The following is a 4,359-nucleotide window of genomic DNA, read 5'->3' on the forward strand; positions in this document are numbered from 1 at the left end:
CGCTGCTCATTGAGCAGCTCATATATTAAACTGATTTTTGGAACTGGGCTGTGGAAAAGAGGCTTGCCTCGTCCCAGCCACGGGTTGCCTCGGTATAGCACTACCTCCGAGTGCGGCCCACTTCCCTCTGGGGAAGACACATTCAATCCAAAACAAAGTCAACGGTATAGCATTCTTTTATGTTTACAGGAGCCCCGCCCGCCCTTAGAGGGGGAAGAGGTGAAAGAGGGATGATAATTCAGACAACAGACAATGGCAGGAACGGCCGCTGGCCTACGTTTTCTGAAGTGCGCAAAGCACTACCACAAGGACCTAGGGGTAAGTGGATTTTTTCACCGAGGGCAGACGCTGAAAAAGCATACTTACCTGACGCGGGAGGTACTGTGATCAAGGAGGCAGTCCTCTCAAGGCGAGGCCCTTTCATTGCACTTCGACGAGGTTGACCCTTGCGATTACCCCAAATGTGGGTAACTCGAGCGTAGATTTCTGGTAGTGGGGACCTGCGTTCGCGGCTCGTCCCCGCCAAAAGTCATCCAAACTATGTGGTTTTGGCCCTCTTACTGACTAGCGAGGGTATTTTTGCTTTTGCAGTGGACCGGTAGACTTGCAAAGAAAGCAAAGGAACGCACAACTTTCCAAGGTGTTGGCACGTTTGGAGGAGGTAGAAGTGCATTGGAGAGACTGGGAGGAAGGAAACAAGGTGAGTTTCGGGGCGGTGCGTAACTTTGCTGGCTGCTTTTTGTTCAAGGCCTGTCGGCGCTATTGTGGGTAAAGTCCTGTTCGTTTGTATTTGCAGGTTGTGCGGGCCGTGCCGTTGCGTGTGCTATGCGCTCGAAGGGAAAGGAAATGAAAGGAAACCAAACGGCCGATCGACCGAGCGAGCGAGCATAGAAGGGCATTCGACTTGGATCCGTGAGTACACTTTGAAAACCTTTTGAGCGGTTTTATTGTCACTGGAGCCGCTTTTAGAAATGCTATTGCTATCGTTAGTGTATACTTTGTGCGAGCAAGCGAGTGAACGAATGAACGAGGGAAGGAAACAAAATAGCAGAGTAGTAAAATTATCTAACCATTATCACGATTAGTTGTCATTCTGAATCCAACCATTGTCGACTTTCAGTGCAGTTTTTCGCGCGCCTCCTCTTGGAAGTGTGCGAGTGTTTTGCCACGTCACGATGGCTTAAAACTGCGTCTCAGAAGTGTGCGTTTTTTTCCTATTCATTTTTTCGTTCGTTATTTGGAAGGATTTGATATCACAGAAGTAGAATTTGACATCATAAACTGTTCATCTCGCGCGTGCTCACTCGCTCGCGCGCGCTCTGTAATAAGAGTCGATCGCACTAGAGGTTTCGCCATTCGCTGGCCGTTTTTTGACAATAAGGTGTTTTCCCCCCCTCGATTGTTGCTTTGATTTTGTTCCTCACTCACCTACGGCTCTCTATGTGAAAATGTGGTGTATGGAGAGCTATTTATTGGGAATAAAACGTTTAGAGATGTTCGCAAGACAAAAAATTGAAGCCTACAACACGGGGTATTCCCAGGCGGTCACCCATCCAAGTACTAACCCCGCCCGACAGGGCTTAACTTCGGTGATCGGGACGAAGAACCGGTGCTTTCCTGTGGTATGGTCGTAGACGAGGAAATGGGGTGAAATTCTGCTTGTATCGGCCAGGTTCAGGCTGTAAAGCGGCCACATCCTGGTGTAGGCGAATTTGAAATTCTAAAGCCCTAGTTTCGTTACTCTAACCCTAAGAAATCGATACTCTAACCCTAAGAAATTGTTACCCTAACCCTAGAGAAATGGTTACCCTAACCCCGACGTCGTTACCTAACCCTAATGTATTTTCCTCAACCCAGTTAAACCACATTGAGGAGCATCGATTTGAAGCACTATTCCCTAGGGAGGGGCAGGGAGGGGTCCCAAGAGACATAACGTGTCCTAAAAACCTATTAGTACAATGTTTTAGCTCCGTACGGTGCGGGATCTGGCTTTAAAATCGTACCAGTGAGGAGATACCAAACGGCAGTCAGACCTCTGGGGGAACCCCCGTATGCTGGGGGCACTCGCAAGGGCTTGTGGGGGAGAACTGATAATATACACCATAAAACCGTGGGACGGCTCCCTCGACCACCCCCCTCACCCAGGGCATGCTTCGGCATCGCTTCTCCGGCTTTTGGATAAGCTCAAGTGTAGTATCTGTTCTTATCAGCTTAATATCTGATACGATGCTCATTGAGCAGATCATATTATTAAACTGATTGTGGAAACTGGGCTTGTGGAAAAAAGAGGGGTTGCCTCGTCCCAGCCAGGGTTGCCTCGGTCTAGCACTACCTCCGAGTGCGGCCCACTTCCCTCTGGGGAAGACACATTCAATCCAAAACAAAGTCAACGGTATAGCATTCTTTTATGTTTACAGGAGCCCCGCCCGCCCTTAGAGGGGGAAGAGGTGAAAGAGGGATGATAATTCAGACAACAGACAATGGCAGGAACGGCCGCTGGCCTACGTTTTCTGAAGTGCGCAAAGCACTACCACAAGGACCTAGGGGTAAGTGGATTTTTTCACCGAGGGCAGACGCTGAAAAAGCATACTTACCTGACGCGGGAGGTACTGTGATCAAGGAGGCAGTCCTCTCAAGGCGAGGCCCTTTCATTGCACTTCGACTGGGTTGACCCTTGCGATTACCCCAAATGTGGGTAACTCGAGCGTATAATTTCTGGTAGTGGGGACCTGCGTTCGCGCTCGTCCCCGCAAAAGTCATCCAAACTATGTCTATATGGCCCTCTTACTGACTATCGAGGGTATTTTTGCTTTTGCAGTGGACCGGTAGACTTGCAAAGAAAGCAAAGGACGCACAACTGGCCAAGGTGTTGGCACGTTTGGAGGGGTAGAAGTGCATTGGAGAGACTGGAGGAAGGAAACAAGGTGAGTTTCGGGGCGGTGCGTAACTTTGCTGGCTGTTTTTGTTCAAGGCCTGTCTGCTCTATTGTGTGTAAAGTCCTGTTCGTTTGTATTTGCAGGTTGTGCGTGCCGTGCCGTGCTGTGCTATGCGCGCGAAGGGAAAGGAAATGAAAGGAAACCAAACGGCCGATCGACCGAGCGAGCGAGCATAGAAGGGCATTCGACTTGGACCGTGAGTACACTTTGAACCTTTTGAGCGGTTTTATTGTCACTGGAGCCGCTTTTAGAAATGCTATTGCTATCGTTAGTGTATCCTTTGTGCGAGCAAGCGAGTGAACGAATGAACGAGGGAAGGAAACAAACTAGCAGAGTAGTAAAAGTATCGAACCTTTTTCCCGATTCGTTTGCAGTCTGAATCCAACCATTGTCGACTTTCAGTGCCGTTTTTCGCGCGCCTCCTCTTGGAAGTGTGCGAGTGTTTTGCCACGTCACGATGGCTTAAAACTGCGTCTCAGAAGTGTGCGTTTTTTTCCTATTCATTTTTTCGTTCGTTATTTGGAATGATTTGATATCACAGAAGTAGAATTTGACATCATAAACTGTTCATCTCGCGCGTGCTCACTCGCTCGCGCGCGCTCTGTAAGAAAAGTCGATCGCACTAGAGTTTTCGCCATTAGCTGGCCGATTTTTGACAAAAAGGTGTTTTCCCCCCCTCGTTTTTTGCTTTGATTTTGTTCCTCACTCACCTACGGCTCTCTATGTGAAATTGTGGTGTATGGAGAGCTATTTATTGGGATAAAACGTTTAGAGATGTTCGCAAGACAAAAATTGAAGCCTACAACACGGGTATTCCCAGGCGGTCACCCATCCAAGTACTAACCCCGCCCGACAGGGCTTAACTTCGGTGATCGGACGAGAACCGGTGCTTTCCCTGTGGTATGGTCGTAGACGAGGAAATGGGGTCGAAATTCTGCTTGTTATCGGCCAGGTTCAGGCTGTAAAGCGGCCACATCCCTGAGTGTAGGCGAATTTGAAATTCTAAAGCCCTAGTTTCGTTACTCTAACCCTAAGAAATCGATACTCTAACCCTAAGAAATTGTTACCCTAACCCTAAGAAATGGTTACCCTAACCCCGAAGTCGTTACCTAACCCTAATGTATTTTCCTCAACCCAGTTAACACATTGAGGAGCATCGATTTGAAGCACTATTCCCTAGGGAGGGGAGGGAGGGGTCCCAAGAGACATAACGTGTCCTAAAAACCTATTATACAATGTTTTAGCTCCGTAGGTGCGTGTATCTGGCTTTAAAATCTTACAGTGAGGAGATACCAAACGGGTCAGCCTCTGGGACCGTCTGCGGGACTCGCAAGGGCTTGTGGGGGCGACCTGCTACTATCCACCATAAACCGTGGGAAGGATCCCTCGACCACCCCCCTCACCCAGGGCATGCTTCGGCATC

General features: G+C 48.9%; 5 non-coding genes and 1 pseudogene across 5 annotated transcripts; 4 read left to right on the forward strand and 2 right to left on the reverse strand.

Annotated features, from left to right (window-relative positions):
- Positions 1 to 126, forward strand: LOC136278850 (U2 spliceosomal RNA; annotated as a pseudogene).
- Positions 127 to 358: 232 nt separating this feature from the next.
- Positions 359 to 522, forward strand: LOC136278836 (U1 spliceosomal RNA). The gene has a single exon (XR_010716596.1). It is a non-coding gene; the product is annotated as a U1 spliceosomal RNA (small nuclear RNA).
- A 994-nt stretch (positions 523 to 1,516) lies between these two features.
- Positions 1,517 to 1,636, reverse strand: LOC136278819 (5S ribosomal RNA). The gene has a single exon (XR_010716579.1). It is a non-coding gene; the product is annotated as a 5S ribosomal RNA (ribosomal RNA).
- Positions 1,637 to 2,158: 522 nt separating this feature from the next.
- On the forward strand, positions 2,159 to 2,354 carry LOC136278838 (U2 spliceosomal RNA). Its single transcript, XR_010716598.1, has one exon. It is a non-coding gene; the product is annotated as a U2 spliceosomal RNA (small nuclear RNA).
- Positions 2,355 to 2,586: 232 nt separating this feature from the next.
- On the forward strand, positions 2,587 to 2,750 carry LOC136278830 (U1 spliceosomal RNA). The gene has a single exon (XR_010716590.1). It is a non-coding gene; the product is annotated as a U1 spliceosomal RNA (small nuclear RNA).
- Positions 2,751 to 3,732: 982 nt separating this feature from the next.
- LOC136278816 (5S ribosomal RNA) lies at positions 3,733 to 3,850 on the reverse strand. The gene has a single exon (XR_010716576.1). It is a non-coding gene; the product is annotated as a 5S ribosomal RNA (ribosomal RNA).
- Positions 3,851 to 4,359: the final 509 nt, after the last annotated feature.

Source organism: Pocillopora verrucosa, unplaced genomic scaffold (genome assembly GCF_036669915.1).
Source record: "Pocillopora verrucosa isolate sample1 unplaced genomic scaffold, ASM3666991v2 scaffold_62, whole genome shotgun sequence".
NCBI classification, from domain to species: domain Eukaryota; kingdom Metazoa; phylum Cnidaria; class Anthozoa; order Scleractinia; family Pocilloporidae; genus Pocillopora; species Pocillopora verrucosa.